This window comes from Narcine bancroftii, chromosome 5, assembly GCF_036971445.1.
Source record: "Narcine bancroftii isolate sNarBan1 chromosome 5, sNarBan1.hap1, whole genome shotgun sequence".
NCBI classification, from domain to species: domain Eukaryota; kingdom Metazoa; phylum Chordata; class Chondrichthyes; order Torpediniformes; family Narcinidae; genus Narcine; species Narcine bancroftii.
Genome location: NC_091473.1, coordinates 12,651,056 through 12,673,392, shown reverse-complemented (window position 1 = coordinate 12,673,392; position 22,337 = coordinate 12,651,056). Strand labels below are relative to the sequence as shown.

Below are 22,337 nucleotides of genomic sequence, written 5' to 3'. Positions count from 1 at the left end.
TCTAACTCAGTTTCAGCCTGTTTAATTATACACCCATTTATTGGCTGAGTCAACCTTCTTTATTCAGTGATGGTCTGCACTCGAGAATGGGGCGGGGGGGGGGGGGGGGGGGGAAGGGGTGCTAAGAGTATATAAAAGATACAGTTCAAACAGTGCCACCCATAGATCAGATTGCAAGAGTCACACAGCACAGAAACAGACCCATTGGCCCATCAATTACATGTTGACCATTTTGCACATCTCCTATGATCCCATTTTCCTGCATTAGGACTACCTATGTCTTGCCTGTTGAAATGTTTAAGTTACTCTTTTTTTAATATTTTATTTATTAGAAAACAAAATAACAACTACATTTACAAAATTAAAATATTAGCAAATTATCAAAAAAGATTTCATGGTTACATAGAAAAAAACCTAACAAGAACTACAAAGAATCTTTAAAAAAATAAACACCCCACCCCCATCTACCCCTCCCTTTAACCAAATTCTACCCCCTACTCACTGAAGAAAAAGGAAACTAAAAGAAAGAAACAAGGAGAATAATTTAAATCATTCATTCGATGCGGAGATCGAGCTGCACCCATGACCAGTCTCAGATTTTCAAATTAGAATAATCCAAATATGGGCTCCAAATCTTTTTAAATACATAATATTTATCCTGTAAATTGTTATCTTCTCCATTGGTATACAAGACCTCATTTCTGAATCCCATCTTTGTAAATTAAGCTCCATCTGATCTTTCCATGAAACAGCTATACAATTTCCTAGCTACTGCAAGAGCTAATCTCAAGAATGCCATTTGAAATGTATCTAATTTATTTAACAATGGATGTTGAGGATGGAGCGGAGACAACGCTGGTGGAAGCGTTCTAGGAGCCGTAGGTGGTGCCGGTAGAGGACCCATGATTCGGAGCCGAACAGGAGTGTGGGTATGACAACGGCTCTGTATACGCTTATCTTTGTGAGCGCTCCATCCTCAACATCCATTGGAGCGCTCACACCCCTAACGTCGAGGTACTCGAGATGGCAGAGGTCGACAGCATCGAGTCCACGCTGCTGAAGATCCAGCTGCGCTGGATGGGTCACGTCTCCAGAATGGAGGACCATCGCCTTCCCAAGATCGTATTATATGGCGAGCTCTCCACTGGCCACCGTGACAGAGGTGCACCAAAGAAAAGGTACAAGGACTGCCTAAAGAAATCTCTTGGTGCCTGCCACATTGACCACCGCCAGTGGGCTGATAACGCCTCAAACCGTGCATCTTGGCGCCTCACAGTTTGGCGGGCAGCAGCCTCCTTTGAAGAAGACCGCAGAGCCCACCTCACTGACAAAAGGCAAAGGAGGAAAAACCCAACACCCAACCCCAACCAACCAATTTTCCCTTGCAACCGCTGCAATCGTGTCTGCCTGTCCCGCATCGGACTGGTCAGCCACAAACGAACCTGCAGCTGACGTGGACTTTTTACCCCCTCCATAAATCTTCGTCCGCGAAGCCAAGCCAAAGAATTTATTTAACAAAGCATTTCAGTAAGTTCCCCAATTAAAAAGATCTTTGGGTCTCGAGAAAATTGTATTTTCAGGATATCCTGCAGACAGTCTCTTAATCTAGCCCAAAAACCCTTGACTTTACCACATCCAAACTGAATGCAAAAAGGTACCCTTCTGCTCATTACAACGAAAACACAAATCTAAAGCAATCAGTTTATATCTTTTCAAATGCTCTGGAGTTGTCTAAGTGACTCTTGAACTCAATGATTGTGTCTGACTCCACCTAATCCCCTGGCATCGCATTCCTAGCACCAACCAGTGACACTTGGCACCAGTGTAATGCAGCATTTGTCCAACAGAGGCAGCAAATTCTGACCACGGCATCAGCTGTCTCAGTTATGAAAGAATAACATTATTCCTGTTATTATTCTTTCCCCAATTCTACCCAAGGCCCAGCAGGATGCATTGCCATCACAGAACATAGAATATAACAGCAAGTACAGGTCCTTTAGCCCAGAATGTTGTGTTGACCTATATAAACTTTCTCCACAACAATCTAGTCCTTCCCTACCTCACACCCATCACCCTCTATTTTTCTTATATTTGTGAGAGTTTTTTTTGATTGTCCCTCCACCACCATCCCCGGAAATGCATTTCAGACATCTGTGTAACTAACTTATCACTCTGTGTAACAATCTTACCTCTGACACATCTCCTAAACTTTCCTCCACTCACCTGAAACAGATGGGCTCTGGAATTGGTATAATCGCTCCAGGAAAAAGGTGCTGGCTGCCCACACTATAAACTTAGAGACCTCTATAAAGTCACCCCTCATTTTTCCTCACTCCAAAGAGAAAAGCCGCAACTTAACCTTGCTTCATAAAACATGTAGTCCAATCCAAGCAACTTCCGGGTAAATCTCCTCTGCATCATCTCCAAAGGTCCAGCTCAAATCACATGGAGACTAGAGTTCATATTAAACATATTGCACACAATTCTGACTAGTAATTGTTAATGGTTAGACTAAACACATTTCTACATTTTGTCTCCTAACCATCAAGAATTATTGAAGTGAATTGACAGAGAGCAACCTCCACAGTGATAACTACTTTCATGATATTGATTGTGAGATTAAATATTAGCCAAGACATCACAAGAATTCCTTTTCTCTTATCTGAAGCACCAGAGATGGACAGAGGCATAGCTAATAGAGCAATTGTGTCACAGTTCCAGAGTTCAATCCTGATCTCTGGTACTGTCTATGTGAAGTTTATATGCTCTCCCTGTGACCTCATGGGCTCTCCCCGAGGGTCCCGGTTTCCTTCTACATTCTAAAGGCGTTCGAGTAGATACACAATTATGTTATAAATAGGAACAGGAGTCAGCCATTTAGCCCATCAAGCCTGTTCCTCTATTCAACAAGATCATGGCTGATCTGGCTGTGGACTCAACTCCACTTATCTGCCTGTTCCCCATAACCCATAATTCCCCAACTATGCAAAAACTGTCTTACTGTGTCCTTGGGCAGAGAATTCCACAGATTCACTCCTCTTTGGATGAAGCAGTTTCTCCTCATCTCTGTCTTAAATCTACTCCTCCAAATATTGAGGTCATGCCCCCTCATTCTAGTTTAACCTACCAGTGGAAAAAAAACTTCCTTGCTTTCACATTAGCTATTCCTTTCAGAGTTTTAAGTTTTCTAAAGTTCAGCTCCCATTACTCTAAATTCTAGAAACTAGAGTTCCATGTGACCTAATCTCTCCTAACCAGCTAACCTTATCACCAGAACCAACCTAGTAATCATCTTCTACTCCAGCTCCAAGTTCAAAATAACCTTTTCAAGTATGGGAGACCAGAATGAGGTAGGTCAGTTAATTGACCATGGGAAATTGTCACATAAAATTACTAGGTGAATGGGGCTGCTGTGAGCTGACAAAGTAGACTATGTTGTAAAAAAATACAAGATTTATTTACAAGATCAAACAAAGCTTCATCTGGGCACAAGGCTCCTAAAAGATAGCACCACCGGAAGGCCAATTCTCCTTCGTTTGTAGGATCTATTTCTCCTTTCCTCTTGCTGACTCTTTCCCTCTCCCTCCATCTCCTTTCCTCCTGCTCTGCATTCACTGAGCCATCTCCTTCTCAATTCTCACCTTTCCTCCTATCAATGTCCAATTATCACCTTCTGTCTGTTGATCTGTGCTCCTCCCCTTGCCCCTTCTTTTGTTCTCCCTGCCTTTTGATTCAGCGGCCGGCCTGCTTTTGACTCATACCTTAAAAGCTCAGGCCCGAAACATTGATATTATATCTTTATCATCTATGGACGATGCGGAGTTCCTCCAGCATTTCTGTGTTTTATTATAATCATGGCATCTGGAGTCTTTCATGTTTCACCTCAACGAGCACAGAAACAGGTTTTTTGGCCCACTGTATCCATGCTGATCATTGGATGCCCATAAATACTATTCCATCTTCTGGCTCTGGTATTGGAAGCTTGGAATGCAAGGGGTGGAATCTAACTCACTATCCAGACCCGGGCTGACACCATGACCTCAGGAGGCTCAGAAAATGGATAGTAAAACAAAGGCCCACATGTAGCCCTTCTAATAAAAGATTCCTCCTTCAGAACTATAGTGTAGAGAGTTGCAGTAAACATCAACACCAGATGCAAGGTGCCTCTCCCCTCCTCCCCTTCTCTTTACATTTTCTTGAATGGGACGCTGATTTATGGTATTGCCTTTGAAAACAACCCAAACAGTTGTTAATCATCAGAATCCCGAGGAGAGAGAAAATAAAGCAGATAAATGGATAAAGCAGGTGGAGACAGAAAGATGACCGCAATAACCTTTGGGCTTATCCTTCAATCAGACGGCTTAGTTGCATTCTGACAGTACAGCTGTCACTTGGATGCATTGTTGCACTGGGGGCCCCGCTGTCTGACATGGGTTTAAAGAGGCATCCGTCACGTGGCTCTTAATTGATAAAGCCAGGAGGAATAAAAGTTTCATATTACGGTTGCGGCAGATATCCCCCACCCCCCCCCCATCTCATGATAGAGATCAATACGGATCTCTCTCAAGAATCGCTCTCCCCAGGACATCAGCTAGATGCAATCTACAATCTTCATGCACAAATGCACGCACACACATTATATAACCCTACAGCTAGCAAAAGCTTCCTTGCAGAGAATTTGCCACAAAGCTGTACACCACGAGCTATTCAGTCCGAGGATGTCTAAAGAAGGAAGAAATTTGGAGGGGGGTAGGGTAATCCCAGAGCTAAAAAGTGCACCCAGCTGAAGGACTCAAGCCCACGGTGCTTATCCATCTCCCACCCGCAGTCCCCAGGGGCTTGTTCTACCTTGGCTTTTCGATCTGGAAGCTATTGCCTTAATACGCAGCTGCTCCTGCAGTGGATGCGAACGCTCCACTCACTTCCTGGAGTCGGGAGGTTTTCACACAGGCCAACAGGTCTGAACACAGGGATTCTCCGTCGCACCGTCCCCCTGACATTACAATAACGCCTTCCTCAAGGCTACAGTTCCGCTAAAATTAACATTCACAAAGTACCTCCCTCTCCCAGCTCAAAAAAAGTGGGCGGGATACATTCCACCCTTTCCCCTCCTTAACCCTTTAGAAGTCAAAACTGACACTGATGTTTGAAAGATTTTTAAACCCAAGGGGAATGGGAGATGAAAGAGACTAATTGCCAAGACACAACTAAAGAGAAAATAAAAATTCCAGTGACAAAGGTGGAGATGTTTGTGTGTTTCACAAAAATACCTTAAATTAAAATGAAATAACAAATTAATAATTAAAGCCCCCACCTTATGAGGGTTGTTGCACGGAGCCTCTGACAAAACTCCCCGACAACACTAGAGAAGATCAAACAAAGGCAGGAAAGGCTGGAAACATCAGGTCAGGCAGCATCTGTGGAGAGAGAAACCTAGTTAGGGTCTCAGATCCTTGCCAGTTTTGGCACTTTACGGTTTTGTTTCAGATTGCCAGCATCTGCAGTCTTTTATTTTGGATTTTCTCCTGCTCCACTATGGTTTGTGGACTGCTCTTCCTATACCACACCTTCTCGTCCCCTTATCCTCAGGTACTTTTGCAGGAAGTCTGGTCAGAGGTGAGCTGAACTTCCCTCTGATTTCAGTGGATTCTTTCTATGCCAGACCCATATTCAGTTTCCTCTATTGTCATGTACATAATCCAAAAAATTGTTTTTAATTTGCCATTTTAGAGGGGCACAAATGAGAGTGTCCTGCCTGGCTGCATCATTGTGTGGTATGGCAGCAGCAAAGCATCTAATGGAGAAGACCACTGGGGTCTCCCTTCCTCTATTGACCACCTTCACCAGAAGTGTTACTTAAATAGGGGTCAAAAAATTATAGAGAACCCTTTCCATTCAGCATACAGTATCTTTGACCAACTTCCATCAAGGAGGTGGTACAGGAGCATCATATTCAGGTCTGCCAGATTGGGAAATAGCTTCTTCCCACAGGCTGTAAGATTGATGAACTGTATCCTATTTATTATCCCAAAAATATTTATACACTGTATATTTATTCTAAATTATATATGTATGCCAAACTGGAAGTCAGCCTGAAGAAAACTGAGGTCCTCCATCAGCCAGCTCCCCACCATGACTACCAGCCCCCCCACATCTCCATCGGGCACACAAAACTCAAAACGGTCAACCAGTTTACCTATCTCGGCTGCACCATTTCATCAGATGCAAGGATCGACAACGAGATAGGCAACAGACTCGCCAAGGCAAATAGCGCCTTTGGAAGACTACACAAAAGAGTCTGGAAAAACAACCAACTGAAAAACATCACAAAGACAAGTGTATACAGAGCCGTTGTCATACCCACACTCCTGTTCGGCTCCGAAACATGGGTCCTCTACCGGCATCACCTACGGCTCCTAGAACACTTTCACCAGCGTTGTCTCCGCTCCATCCTCAACATTCATTGGAGCACTTTCATCCCTAACGTCGAAGTACTCGAGATGGCAGAGGTCGACAGCATCGAGTCCACGCTGCTGAAGATCCAGCTGCGCTGGGTGGGTCACGTCTCCAGAATGGAGGACCATCGCCTTCCCAAGATCGTGTTATATGGTGAGCTCTCCACTGGCCACCGTGACAGAGGTGCACCAAAGAAAAGGTACAAGGACTGCCTAAAGAAATCTCTTGGTGCCTGCCACATTGACCACCGCCAGTGGGCTGATATCACCTCAAACCATGCATCTTGGCGCCTCACAGTTTGGCGGGCAGCAACCTCCTTTGAAGAAGACCGCAGAGCCCACCTCACTGACAAAAGGCAAAGGAGGAAAAACCCAACACCCAACCCCAACCAACCAATTTTCCCCTGCAACCGCTGCAACCGTGTCTGCCTGTCCCGCATCGGACTTGTCAGCCACAAACGAGCCTGCAGCTGACGTGGACATTTACCCCCTCCATAAATCTTCGTCCGCGAAGCCAAGCCAAAGAGAAGAGATATATGTATGCATTATTATGTGCTGTGTATTGTGTAATGGTTTGTTGTATATTGATCAGATGAACTGTGGGTCAAAGATACTGTGTGTTGGATGAACAGGGTCCTTAATCATTCTTTGCGCCCTATTTAAGCAACACTCACAGTAAATGTGGTCAATAGAGGAAAGGGAGACCACAATGATCTTCTCGACTGTCTTGATGATTGCCTTCTGATCTGATGCTTTGCATTTTCAAAACCAGGCAATGACATAGGACATTCTCAACTGTGCTCCTGCAAGATGTTAACAACAAAGCCTCAGCATCAACACATTTAAGAGCTGATATGGGCAAGTATCCAATTTGATGCAGGCCTCAAAGAGGACAAGAGGCCAAGCTCCTGATAAATAATCGAAAGGTAGCTTATTAGCATACTTGATCCAACTGCAGTGGCCACAAGTTAACCTACATCCTTCAACATTCCAAATCAACATGGCTTTATATTATTACAGAAACAACTCCAGGTGAAAACAGATGCACAGAAGGGCAGAGGAATTATCAAAAAAGGAAAGAGGGGAATAAAGGATAGGAGATGACTCATACACAAGAAGCACTTGCAATCAGCAATGATGGGAATTGGGGGGGGGAGGGTGATTGGCCTCCTCTGTGCTGGTGTATTATGTGTAACCCAGTCTGCCAGTCAATGCTCCAACTGAACTAGTCTCAGCAATTAAATGTTAATGTTCTGGACATCAATGGAACTGCTCAAGAGAAAAATAATTGATGCATTAAAAAGCCTGCATTTTTCTTTACCCACAATATTTTTTTGAAGACTTTAATTTCTATTAATAAAACCGATAGAGATGGGGGAGCAGGGGAGGAACTTGTTTGACTGGCTGGAAGTTGAAGGTCAAGCAAAAAATGCACCAGGAAAACATTCAGTGGTAACAACTCTGTTTGTTCAAAAAAACCTGTCACCTTTGGATTTTGTTTTTATGAACTAATTTGTTTTACTGTCAGGCAATTAATACAGCTGGATGTTTCTTCCCACTGCCACCACACCTCAACCAGACCCCTGGGACAGGATGGGAGCAGGCCCTCCTGAGGGCACCAATCTGTTGAATTCCTTCAACCAAGTGGTAGACATGTTCCTAAGGGTGGAGATCACCCTAATGCAGGAAGGAGCAGCTACCTTCAATGTAGTACATACAAGGAACAAAACTTAAAACGAAGACCCACACAGGAGACATGGGAGGAGAAAGGATTACTCTAAGAAGTAGGTTTTTCAAAGTGGCTTTTTAAAAAAAATATATTGTAAGGGTAAAAAGCATTCAGGGAATGAAAGCCAGGTGAAGGCACAATTATTAATAGTGGAGCAATTCACTTAGGGGCCAGAACTGGAGAAGTAGCAATACCTGAAGATTGGAAGGGCAAGGCCATGGAAAGATTTAAATATAGAGGATGGGAATTTTAAACCCGAAGTCTTTTTGTATTGAAATAGATATACAGTACATGAGAGGTAAAGTGCAATACACAAATGTGCTGGAGAAACTCAGCAGGTCACGGAATTAAAGGTGACCAACAGTTCCAGACTGGGCCCTTCGTCGGGACTTGATGCATGCAAGGTAAAGATACAGTGAAGATTTCAACAGCAGAAGAACAGACACATTCTCTGCCAGGTGAGGCTTTCTTAGTGATGATATTCAGTAGACTGAGGTCAATATGCAGCATCCTTGAAAAGCAGTGGGGAATGGATCCAGGAGGGGCGATGCCTTTCACGCCTCCTCAATCTCCCCCCTGGAACCCTTCCCTCTCTCCTGCAGGCTACAAGGCCGACTCATCCCCACTTGCATTGTTCCCAGTACATCTGCAGCAAAACCTTGACGATGGACTGCCTTTCGTAGCCTTGTTCTCAGGTTGCCTGGTAACCACCAGAGTTGTGCTGCTCCCCCTCCATGCTGCTCTCCGAGAATAAATACAAGATTTTAAACAGTTTCAATGCATTGCCTTTGATCTGCGTTGAATCTTTGTCTCCTCTCTCTCCTAATTATAACCTACTCCAGCACCACCTAAACATCTGGCTGCACTACTGAAACTTCACTCTTTTGCACTTTCTGCAACTGTGAATATTTATTAATCTTGTAGCGTCTGCTAAATGGCAGCGCTACCAAAATAAGAGACATTCACACAGCACGAGGTGAACCAGTAACTGAACTTTATTTTGGATTTGTTGTGCTGCTCGAGGAGACCGCCCATTTCCAGTGAGGAGGGCGCTGGCCTTAGAAAACACACAACACGAAAGCGGCAGTGTCCCTGGGCAATGTGTGTCGCCAACCATGGGCTTCTCCTTGGAAGGAGAAAGGGGGCCAATGCCATCTTGTGTCAGATGACAGGGGTGGCAGTTCAGCCTGTCTGACCTATACCACCAGCACCACCCCCCCCCCCCACCAAGAATCACTGCCATCCTGTACTGTCTTTGATCAGATGGCCTCTGTATCTGACTTGGAGATCAAGGGTGGGCTGGTTTGAGTCCAGATGCACTGCCTTGAGGCAGTCAATGGTAAACCTGTCCTGCCACCCGCCAACGTCCAAAGTGAAAATGATAACATCAAGCTGCAACACCTTGAATGGGCCTTCATAGGGGCATTGTAGGGGTGTCCCTTACTGTCCTCTCCACACAAAAATGAATTTAGTGGACTGCAGGTTCACTGGGACATGGCAGGGTGAAGAGCCATGTCGGGAAGGTGCCGGAGGTTTCTGTCTACCCATTTCTTTCCTCAATCGCTGGAGGACGTCTAGAGCACAGGGTTGTAGGCTGGGAGGGTTGAAGTGAATGTCCCCTGGGATGGTAAGCAGGGAGCCGTACACCATTTCAGCAGATGACGCCAGTAGGTCTTCTTTTGGTGCTGAGCGAATTCCCAATTAGGACCTTGTAGTCGAGCTTTCAGATGGCAGTGGAAACATTCAATAAGGCTTTTTGCCTGAGGATGGTAGGCCGTGGTGTGGTGTAACTGGCTGTTGCAGAACTTGGCTAGGTTGATCCAGAGCGAGGACGTGAACTGGGCCCCTTGGTCCAAGATGATGTGGGTCAGAATCCAAAGCGTGCAACCCAAATGGACAAGAAAGCTCTGGTGCAAGTCTCTGTGTCACATGTGGGCAGGGGTATCGCTTCTGGCCAGCTGCTGAAATGGTCAATTACTGTGAATAAGTACTGCTCATGGGGAGCGGGCTGATGATGTCCACGTGCACATGGTCAAAATGGCACTGTGCCGGGTCAAAGCTTTGCACTTTGGTGCGTTGGCAGTCCAAACAAGTCTTAGCTCACAGAGCTTCAACGCGGTGGAGGCCGTGCCACATGAACTTGTCAGACAGCAGAGGGACCATGGACCTTATGGAAGGATGTATCAGACTGTGTATTTGGTCAAACACCCACTGTCGCAGTTGGGGAAACCTATGGACATGTCGCACAGTAAAGTTGAGCTCCTCTGAAGGACAGAAATCACTGACCTTCAGGCTGGTAATGGTGGTCCAGTAGGCCTGGATGTCTGCATCCTCTGCTTGGTTTTGGCCATTTGAGCAACATCTAGCCCTCCTGAGATAGCAGCAATGGCCGGTCTGGACAGCGCATTGGCCACAACGTTGGATTTGTATACGACATGGCAAGTGTCTGTAGAATACTCAGAAATTAGGAGAGGTGTCATTGTTGGCTCACTGACCATGGGTGTGAGACCTTGCTGAGTGCACAAGTCAGTGACTTGTGGTCTATGTGGGTGACGAAAACCCTTCTTTCTAATATGTATCAGAAATATCACATTGCCAGGTACATAGGCAACAACTCATGGTCAAATGCACTGTACTTGAGTTCTGGTGTTCAGAGATGTTTCCTGAAGAAAGTCAGGAGGCATCACTGTTCATTGACCCACTACTCCAGCACCGTGCCGACCACTCTGTCCAGTGCATCTGTTGTAAGGGCCAGGGGAGAGAAAGAATCTGGAGGAGTCAAAGATTTGGCCTCTGTTAGTGTTTATCGTGTCCACTGGAGCGCTTTGTTGCCGAGTTTGATGAGGTTGGAGTTTGATGAGGTTGAATAGGGGTTGCATGAGGGTAGTCGCTCCCAGGAGGAAACGATGATAGAAGTTCACCATCCCTAGGAATTCTTGTAGGGCTTTGATTGTGTTCGGCCTGGGAGAATGTTGAATGGCTTCCACCTTATCTGGCAGCATTGTGTCCCCATCTCAGGTGATACGGTGTCCCAAGATTGATAGTTTCCAGGCCGAGCTGACACTTAGCTGGGTTTACCATGAGTCTAATCTCCTGCAACTTGTTGAAAAGATGAGTCAGATGTGACCTGTGTGTGCTGGCATCAGGGCTGGTGATGAAATGTCATCCAGGTAGAAGATGAAATTGAGGTCCCTGCCAGCCATGTCCATAGGGTGCTGAAACGTCTGGGCTGTGTTCTTTAGATTGGAAAGGCATCCGAAGGAACTCGAAAAGGCCAAAAGATGTAATAATGGCCATTTTCGGGACGTCATTAGGATGCACCAGAATCTGATGGTACCCCTTGACGAGGTCCACCTTGGAAAAGATCCGGTAGCCCTGGAGCCTCGTGGTGAAATCCTGGACGTGTGGGATGGGGTATCTATTTGGGACGGAGTCGCCACATAGGCACCAACTGTCGGAATTCTTCTGGACCACATGCAGCAGGGACAGCCAGGGGCTCTTTGAAAGGCGGATGATACCCAACTCCTCAATGGCAGCGAACTCAGTATTGGCTTGAAGGAGTTTGTCCTGCAGGAGGTGCCGTGCCCATGCATACACTGGGGGCCCGCTGATCTTGATGTGGTGCTCCACGCCATGTGCTGGTTTAGTGTCGTGGAAGTTGGGTGCCAACAGTGACTGACGGGTACATGGCCAGTAGGAGGGCATATTTGTAACAGTCCAGAACGTAAATTCCTAACGACAGAAAGGAACGTTGCCAGAGAGTGAGGTAGTATGACTGGAATGTGGTATCATTGATCAAATGGCATCTGTTCATGTCCACGCGGAGCTTGTGTACCTGAAGGAAATCTGCTCCATGTAGGGCTTGTCCCATGGACACAATCATACACTTCCAGTGGAAAACCATGTCTGCGGCGTGGATTGTGACCAGGCAGGTATTGAAACTCACAATGGAAGAACTGTTGGCTGCCTGAAGAGGAAGGCCCTTGGAACTGTGTTCGAGTTCGAAATATATTGGCGGAATGAGGCTTATCTCTGCACCTGTATCGATTAGGAAATCTCTCTTTGTTCGCTGGTCCCTGAGGTAGAGTAGGCCTCTATGTGTGGCAACCACCAAGGCCACTAATGGCAGCTGGACTGTCCGCTTCCCACCATTTCATGCATGAGCTCGGAGGGGTTACTACTGCCCATGCCTTTCATAGTCAGGATGCAGACGGTATACTCATGTCGACTTAGTTCCAGGGAATTGAGGAGGAAATGCCGGAATTGTTCGTACTTACAATCCATAGGAGGATTTACCACGAAGGAGCTTACTTTTGCTGCGGTTGCACCATCCAGGGTGCTGACAATGTGATAGAATTTGGATTCCTCTGAGACCATGCCTCTGATCTGGAACTGAGATTCGGCCAGTTGTAACCAACTCCTGAGCTGATTTGCCCAGAAGGGCAGCAAATATATGCCCACAGTGTTGGTTGCAGTCGTTGCATCTGTAGCAGTAGTAGCATCCTGCATTTTGTCACGTTCGAAGTGGGTTCCTAAGACGTTGAAACCGTCGGGGTCGCCACTGTAGCATCTGCTAACAGCAGCGCTACCGAAATGAGAGCCATCCACACAGCAAGAGGTGTCCGCCCACTTCCCATGAGGGGCGCCCTAGCCTTAAGAAGTCACAAAAGTAGTTTAGCTGTAGCGAGAATGTCAGTGCATATATACGTTGTACTTATGTACATGAAAGTAAACTCACTGTTATCACCTGTAAACATTGCAGATGCCCTTCTACCACTTGGGCATTTGAACCAGTTTCCAAGGATATCCAAGTTAGAGTCAGCTGCCTCACAGCAGCAGTTTATTGCCTTCTACACCCATGGAACTGGCTCCATGGTTCCCCAGCCGCTTCTGCACTCCTTCCCATACTGCTCTCCACCAGCCACAGGCACAGATTGCAGCAGCCCAATCCCTCAGCACCAAACAGGCACCGACGCAGCAATGCACCGTGGGCAATGCCATCTGCCAAACAGAGCCTGACCCTCCCTCCAATCTGCACTGAATAACAGCAGTGACACCTGTCCCTTCCCTCTAAAGGAACAAGCTCCCTGAGAGGGACCAAAAGTCACTGAGATTCACAGGCAAAATTAGAAGTGGTGGCCTAGCTAGTAAGATCCAAATGATGAGACAAGGAAAATAAATGAAAGAGGCGTGAGGAGATGCACGAGACATGAGAGACGCGCGTGAGAGAGGGAGAGAAAGAGAGGGAGACGCACATGCGTGAGAGAGACAAGAGCAAGATGCGCAGGTGGATGGGGGAGGTGGGGGAAGAGGGGGAGAGGAGAGGGGGAGGGGAGAGAAGAGGGTGAGAAACATCACCGAGATTCTCTAAAATTTAGGAGGGGAAGCGAGAGAGAGGAAACATTCAGGTCAGGCATGTACAATTGAAGGGATGCTTGGTACCTGGCCAAACCGCACCGCCATCCCTACCGAAAGACCACTAAATTATTTTGTGTTTGTTGTGACAAGATCAATAACTTGCATGTGTGGGATCCACTCTTCCAGTCAAAGATCATCTAACTGAAATATTAAATAGTTTCTCACTTCACAAATACTACCTTTTATTTTAAGCATTATTTAACGTTTTAATTTCCATTAAAACACCCCGTTGGTCAGTTTTTTTTTTAATGGACACAGGAGAGCATGAGCAGGAGAACAGGAGAGTGATAAACCTTAGTCAGCACTATCGGCTGTTTGGGGACTGGTCAGCTATTTTGTGACCATCAAGATTTGACAGATAGGGAGAGGGTGGGTGCCCTGTCACATTGGTTATGGTTGAGGAAGGGGGATGCAGGAGAACACAAGAACTTCAGGTGCTCCAGAAAGGGCCCTGATCCGAAACATTGACTGCCTTTTCCCCTCCATGGATGCTGCCTGACCTGCTGCATCCCTCCAGCTAATCATTGTTGCTCAGTAAGTGGTTGGGGAATTCCCTGTTCTTGCTTACCAGCATCATTTCATCTACCCAAGAGAAAGGCCGAAGAAAATTCTCTTCCAGAGAACTATAGCTCCAGAAGCTTCAAGTGATCCAACCCATCCCTAACCACAACTGTTCACAGGCCCTCTAAAGGTAACATATGCTCACGGACAGGAGAAGAGATCCAAAGTAAAAAATAGATCCAGATTATTACCTAAATGGTGAAAAATTGCAGCATGCTGCCGTGCAGAGGGACTTGGGAGTGCTTGTACATGGATTGCAAAAAGGGTGGTTTGCAGGTGTAGTGGCATTCCAGCACTGGTGGCTGCAGTGGGATTTGAACTGCGAACCCTCTATTAGCACTCACAGGACTCCACTATAGTTTAACAGGAGTGACAGGGCAATGGGCAAGGACAGAGGATGTGCCGGGTAACAAAACTATAGAGATGCAAGAGAAAAAGATTTGGAGATTTGTGTTGAGAACTTCAGGTTCTCTACACAGTCAGATGATAATAAACTTGAGACTCTCCCCATTCCCTCCTTTTTCTAAGGTCAGCCTCTGGAGAGCGGGGCAGGAAACAAAGAGAATCCTCTCTTGCCCCAGTGTGTAACATGATCTATGCAGAGATTGATCCTCTCCACTCCAGGCTTATCTTGTGCATAATTGACGACTTTACATTTCCTCCACCGCGCTCAGTTTCAGATTCCCAATCAATCCTCTCCTGAAGCACTTTCTGGGAAATTAATCTACTGCTGTGTGGACACTTCACCTCCAACCTCTACTGCACATCTGTGCAGAAAAATAAATGCTTCTTGATAAACAAATTGTCGCCACCCTCAGGATGCCTGTTGCTCTGACTAATGCACAATGTATGTTCCTTGCAACCTATTCCAATACTTCCACATCTTTACCCTAATAGGAGATCACAATTGGCCTCGGTTAAGAGTGGTCTAACACTCTTCTGCAACAGGCTGCAGAGTTAGCATGTACCAAAAAGCTTCAGTACAGAGGAAAGCCCATCGATTATTTCCACAGCAGCTGCAACGAGAGCAAGGTTACCCCAGCACAATCACATTCCTCAGATTCTTGGGTGTCAACAACATCTCTGAAGACACATCCTGGGACCATGATGTCAATGAATTCATAAAAAAGGCATGCTAGTGGTTCTATTTCGTTAGACATTTGTCCCCAAGGACTTGCAAATTTCTACAAGTGTACTGTGGAGTGCATTCTGACAGGTTGCGTCACTGTCTGGTGGGGAGGTGCCAATGCACAGGACAGGAACAGACTACAGGGATTTGTAAACTTGGCCATTGCCATCATGAGCATTAGTCTTCTCTCCATTAAAGATATCTTTAAGAGGCAGTGTCTCAAAAAAGCAACCTCTATCATCAAGGACTCTCACCATCCACGTCATGCCCTTTTCTCACTGCTCCCATCAGGAAGGAGGTTCAGGGAGGAGTCACGTGATGGAGTAGTGGCCGGACAGTGAACTCCAGCCCTCTCCAGAAAAGTCGGGAAAAACAAAGGAAAACACAAAGGCACAGAAATAAAAGTTACAGAAAAGTGAGTATAAAGGTGGAAAGAAGATGGCGACAAAAAAAGAAAAATCGAAAGCAACGGTAAGAAGAGAGGAAGAGAAGACAAAGGAGGAAAAAGGTGAAGGCCTTACCTGTCCGAAGAGGCCCGCTGCGGAGAGAGAAACCCGCTCCCTCAGGTCGGTAAATAATGGACTACAAAAATGGCTCGCTGAGCCGAGTAAAAGTGTGCAACCGCGCATGAAAAAAAAACACACCGACAGGAGGGGGGACCAGCTGGGGAGTCGATCTCCACAGCCGGCAACGACAGCCGCAGAACACCTGCAGCAAGAAGAAACCACAGAAGACAATAGAAACAAGAAAGAAGAGAAGGAAAGGGCAACAAAGAAACAACAGATGGCCAACCCAGAGGAAGAAGAAGAGGAAGAGGAAGAGGACAGTGAAATAGAAGAAGAAAAGAAAGGCAAGATAAAGAAGGTACTTTCTCTTATTAAGGGATACATGGAGTCATTTAAAGAATGGCAAACACAGGAATTTAATGATTTAAGAAAAAGAATAAACAACACAGAAGAGAAAATGAATAAAATAGAGATGACCTTAACAGAAATGGGAAAGAAAATGGACAAGATGGAAGAGCGGGCAGTAGCAGCAGAAATGGAGGTAGAAGACTTAAAAAAGAAATTGGAGGAATCTAATAAAAAAACTAAAGAGACACAAGAACTACTAGCTCAAAAAATAGATACAATGGAAAATTATAACAGAAGAAATAACATAAAGATAGTGGGCCTTAAGGAAGATGAAGAAGGCAAGAATATGAGGGAGTTTATGAAAGATTGGATCCCTAAGACCCTAGGATGTCCAGAACTACAGCAAGAAATGGAAATAGAAAGGGCACATAGAGTATTGGCCTCTAAACCACAACCACAACAAAAACCAAGATCTATTGTAGTAAAATTCCTAAGATATACTACAAGAGAAAAGGTACTGGAGAAGACAATGGAAAAAGTAAGAGAGGGCAACAAACCACTGGAGTATAAAGGGCAAAAAATCTTCATTTACCCAGATATAAGTTTTGAACTCCTAAAGAAGAGAAAAGAGTTCAATACAGCAAAGGCGATTTTATGGAAGAAAGGGTATAAATTTATACTAAAGCATCCAGCGGTATTGAAAATATTTATTCCAGGACAACAAAACAGACTATTCTCGGATCCAGAAGAAGCACGAAAATTTGCAGAACAATTACAAAAATAGACTGAGGGAGGAAGACGGGTAATGAGAGTTAAAATGATCACGATTGATATGTATGTGGGTAAAGACAAAAATAGACGGAGGGATGAAGACGGGTAATGAGAGTAAAAATGATCACGATTGATATGTATGCGGGTAAAGAGGTATAAGAGTGAATAGAGACAATGTGCATACGTGAATGTATCTGTACTTAGAGGAAAATATAGATAGTATAGACAAGAATTAATAAGGGAAGGTAATGGAATAGAGAGAATAAGGAGGGAATTAAAAGAGTGACCTTTGTGACATATGAAAAGTGAAATCTTTTCTGGGGGGGGCGGGGTGGGGGGAAATAGCGGTCACTGCAAAATCAGTTGACGCTTGCAAGTGGATTCGCAAATCCAAATGGAGAGGGGAGATGTGGTTGTCCGACAAGGGATAAAGGACAACTCAGGAGGGGAAGGGGAGATTGGGGATAAATAAGATAGAAATAGGAGAATAAGGAAAATGTTGGATGTTGTAGGAATGTTGTCTTATAAAGAGTTGAAAATAAGAAAACAGAAATGGAAAAGGAGGAAAGGTAATGATGGAAAAACGGAAAGAGAAGATAAACAAAATATAAAAGGGCTACGCTGAACTATATGACTTTAAATATTAATGGAATACATAACCAAATTAAAAGGAAGAAACTACTAAATTTAAATGAATAAATGTATTCCATTAGAAAAAATAACATATAGGTTAAGAAATAATATTGAAATATTCGAACAAGTATGGGAGCCTTACATTAAATACAATAGCGAAAACCTACCGGGGACAAACATTACCTAAGTTGATGGAAGGAGAAGGAAAGAAAAGAATGGACTCAGTAGAATTTCTGGTGTATTTTTGTTGAATGACAACATTGTCTGACTGGCTTAATGCAACCTAGATTGTATACCTAAAATGGATGAGAGGGGGGGGTGGGGGGGTGGCTTGGGAGGAGGGGGGGGGGGTGGAGAAAAAGTCACTGTATATGTGTGAAAAAGAAATAGTGTATATCATGGATAATGTGATTTATGGTGTGAAAATAAAAAATTTAAAAAAGGATGTTCAGGAGCCTGAAGACACCACATTACAAAAAATAGCTTTATCCCCTCTGCCATCAGATTTCTGAATGGACAATGAACTTATAGACACTACCTCACTTTTTCTCTTTTTTTTTTGCACTATTTATTTTTTCAATCTTGTATTTACAAAATTGTAATTTATAGTAATTTTTGCACCTTGTTCTGCACAATGCTGATGCCACAAAACAACAAATTTTGAGATATATGTCCATGACAATAAATGATACTGATTCTCAAGCTCTTTCAGGGCAAACTCCAGCATTCAATGGCGACAATGGAATTATTAGGCTAATAACGAGCAAAGCCCATCTTGTACCATCCTGGAAATGATGAAATACAATAGATAAAATTATCACTATTACAATAAACAGGCACAACATGAGGAAAAAGTAGAGCTTAAGGGATGGGTCATGGGTTTGGCTCACCCTTCATCAACCTCCCAATCTACTAAACACTCAGACTCTAATTACTAGGAGTTCTGGAATTCCATTCCCAGCTCTGGTGCCTCCTCTTGAGAAATCCAGTAGTGAAACATCAGAGGGTGGCTTTGTTACATTAAACTCAGTACCCCAATAAAAAGTGGTTCCCTCACTTTCCTGCAAGTGTTAATGTAGCTCCCTTTTATAGGGTAAATTTTTACCCACTCTAGCTCCTTCTGGAGACTGATCCAGATCCTCAGCTTGGCAGGTCTTATATTCTCAACCAAATCTCACATCACCTGTATAGGTTATGCTATAGCGACACACCCTATTCAGAGTCAGAATTACGCATCAACCAGAGTAAGTCAATGACAATCGGCTTCTCCTCTCTGCTCAGGGTCTGAATGTCACCTTTCTGATCAATAGTGGAGTCTCCGATCCCATCATCATGATCTCCACTCCCTGTACTTAAGGTCACCTTAGCTCCAAGTGATTGGTTTTACTCCTTTGATCTCAATGCAAGCAGCTCTTTAAAATCCACCTCTAGTTATATATTGCAACATTTCTTTACAGAGCACTGTCATATTTTAACTGAGTTGCACTCCAATTATTAAGTGCCTTTGCAAAGTGATGTAATGCAATAAACCTTAGTTGCTCTCTCATGCATGCACACGTCCACACGCATACCTACCAAACACCTAATATATTCTCCAGCAATTACAACAATTGCTTAAACATTTTTACAAACTCAAAGGATATATAAAATCGTATGGGGAATTCTTCTCATCGTTATAAAAATATTTTGAGATAAAAAAATAATTTTATTGTCATTATATTGGATCTTTTCAATCAAGTCTATTAACACATAAGGGGAGCGATTTAAGAGGGTCCTGAGTGGTAACTTTCACTCAGAGGGTTGTCTGTACATGGAATGAGCTGCCAGAGGAAACTGTTGAAGAGGTCACAATTTTGACGCTCAAGATAGATTTAGATAGATTGGATAGATGTACAAATCAGAAGGACTTGGAAGGATATGAACCAAATGTAGGAAAATGGGATAATCCAGAACGCCAACTTGGTCAGTATGGAGGAATTGGGCTGTGCAGTTGGACTCTATGACAAGTTCCAATCAGTTTCTATGTTATTATTAGAGGTAAGCTTTTGTAAAAATTCTGGTGACTTGATAGACTGAATTTAAATAACCCTAGCTGCTATGGTAGGCTTCTCCTCCCAGCATTTAATCCAGTAACATCCCAGGTGAAGCCAATCCTTTAAGCATCCAAATCTCTGGAGTGGGGGTGGGAGCTTACCACACCAGGCAGAAGCCAATGAAGGAGAATAGATAGAAGAAAATAGGATTGCTTTTGAGAGCTAGCACAGCTTCGATAGGCCAAGTGGCCACTGTGAATAAAAACTCGACTGAAGGACGAATCTTAGGCATCGTTCAACACTGACAGGTGGGCCCTAGACTTGTCCTTTGGCAGAGTTTTTATTCACAGTGGCCACTTGCAAGAAGTTGCTGCAATTTGACAGAGGTGGTGGTGTCAAAGGAGCAACAGAGAGGGGAGCGCCTCTCATGACCGACACAACACTGATCCCCAATGTGGTCACTGAGCCTCGTTTTCATATCATAGGCCAGGTGTGGTGAAGACAGCTGCGCAGACACCAGCAGAAGGAGATTTCAAAGATGAGAGTGGCTCAGAATAACCAGATGCCTCGACCAGGCCCCGCTACCTTGGGAGTGGGTGTGGGGGCTCCACAAACTGACAGGATATATTTTCCCCAGGTTAAGAGATCACATGAGCTTTCAGACAACAGTTAGGAAGTGAGTGAGAGGATTGGAGACTGACATATTCTGGATGCCAATGTTCTCTGTTCATTGAGGGGCAGCACTCTTTCAGCCAGGACTGAGCAGTTTACACTAAAGAGGCTCTCCAGCAGACAACCCTCACTCCTTGCCCGACTGGGGTTGCAGCAATTCTCCCGTGCCTTGTCTAGGAACAAACTAAGGCCTGAACTGATCCCAGGCATGGATGGCTGCTGGAGACAAGCCAGAGACTCTGGATCACCAAATAAAAAGAAACTCCACTAGCCACATTATTTTGGTAATAAAGAAATACACTTCCATTTATGTTGCACATTTAAAGTTGTAAAACATAGTAAAATAGTTGGAACATTATAGGAAAGCTTGAGAAAGGGTACAGAGGCAATTTATCATGATGCTGCCTGGGATTAGAGGATATGAGCTACAAGGAGAGGCTGGATAAACTTGGGTTGTTTTTTTTCTAGAACGTCAGAGTCTAAGGGGGAGGCCTCATGAAAGTTTATAAGATTATGAGAGGCTTAGGATAGGGTAGGTGGTCAGAATAAGGCTAGAGGACATACAGGTTAAGTGGTGGGTGTCTAGAACTGGCTGCCAGTAGTGACAGAAGCAGACATGATACTGCAGTAGTGTTCAAGGGTTTTTGAGACAGTCATACAAATATACAGAGAGTGGAGGGATCAGTTGAGGCAAAGGAGATCGGATTTCATTTGGCATGTTCGGCACTGTGGGCTGAAGGGTCTGTTCTCGTGTTGTACTAGTCTATATTCTATCTTCTCAAAGTGACAAGCACTCTTGCAAATTGGCCAAGAGTAAACCCAAGTCAATGAAAATGACCACGCCACGTATCTGGAAGGTGTCGGCTACAAGTGGATAACACGGGCAAGAGCATGGATCAGTACTCGGCAGCCTGGTTGATCGCCAATCCCTACCCTAATCTGTTCTTTCACCCTCCTCCCTGCTCCTAGAACCCCAAATATTATTCCTCAGAGCAGTCAGTGAGGAGCTAGAAGGGAGACTCGTGCTCTTGTGCAGGTCTGCTGCCAGGAAAAGCAGGAAAGATTGGAAATCAATTTCCGCTCATCAGCTCTAAGCAGGAATTTGTTGAAACAGCTCTTGCAATTTCTTTTTTCCACTACGTTCCACAAGGTGCGGCAGTGTAATTGGCATGATTTCATTTGAAATGTGGGCTGCGTACACAGATCCTGGTTGTGCGGATTCTGGATTAGCTCTTGGCCAGTTATGACTGCAGAGCTAAAAGGCTGTAAATGAGATTTGTTTTCATCTTGATATAATGGTGAGCTGGAGACTTCAGCCAAAATGTGCACTCTCTCATCCCCAGCAGAATCAAACCAGGCTAATGGGATTTCCATATTATTCACAGACAGGCCCATTAGCCTTAGATCAATTCAATAGAAAATAATACAACTGATAAGCAATAAACTGAAGAGCTATAGCGCAATAACCTAGTTAACAATGGCTAGAATGGATTCGGAAAGGAACGTTCTACCTGACCAATCTCCTTGTTATCTTTTAGATGACCAACCTGCTGTTATCCAAGGACTGTGTAGCTGTCTACCGACAAGGTTGCACACGGATGTAGTTGGGATTCAGGGGATTGGATAACCAGGCTGTAAAGCAGAAACAAATGAATCCATGTTATTCTTAAGCAGTTGAGCAAAGGCAAGAGTATATGGGGCCTCAGATATCAGTGCTATTTCTAATATAGATTGAGTCCTTGTAATAATAGAGCAGACAGCAGAGAAAAGGCCAACAACTACAATCTCTGGCAGAGAGTCTAACTACCCACACGACATTCAATGGCACGACTGTCACCAATGTCTACCCCTTCCCCCCCCCCACCAACCAAATGTTACCAACCTCCCCTCTCCCCTACCATCAGATGTCACCAAATCAATATTTTGGATACTAAAGGGGATCGAGATATGGGATCTACAATCCTACTCAAGCAGGCTGGTGGAATTGAATGGCCTTCTCCTGCCTCATTTGTTTATGCCTCTATGTTGATGCAATCAAGAAAAAGGCTCGCCAGTGGCTATACTTTATGAGGTGTTTGAGGA

At 44.6% G+C, this 22,337-nt stretch overlaps 1 protein-coding gene across 9 annotated transcripts in view; it reads right to left on the bottom strand.

Annotated features, from left to right (window-relative positions):
* pcbp4 (poly(rC) binding protein 4) overlaps window positions 1–22,337 on the bottom strand; it is a 141,320-nt gene that overhangs the window by 93,099 nt on the left and 25,884 nt on the right. For 7 of the 9 annotated variants that reach the window (XM_069936812.1, XM_069936811.1, XM_069936803.1 and 4 more), the window contains exons 3-4: window positions 21,803–21,887; window positions 5,315–5,417 (exon numbers count right to left, since the gene is read on the bottom strand). The gene's annotated coding sequence lies outside the window, so the exon portion shown is untranslated. The remainder of the gene's footprint in view (window positions 1–5,314; window positions 5,418–21,802; window positions 21,888–22,337) is intronic. The other 2 variants (XM_069936805.1, XM_069936806.1) reach the window with 1 other exon arrangement.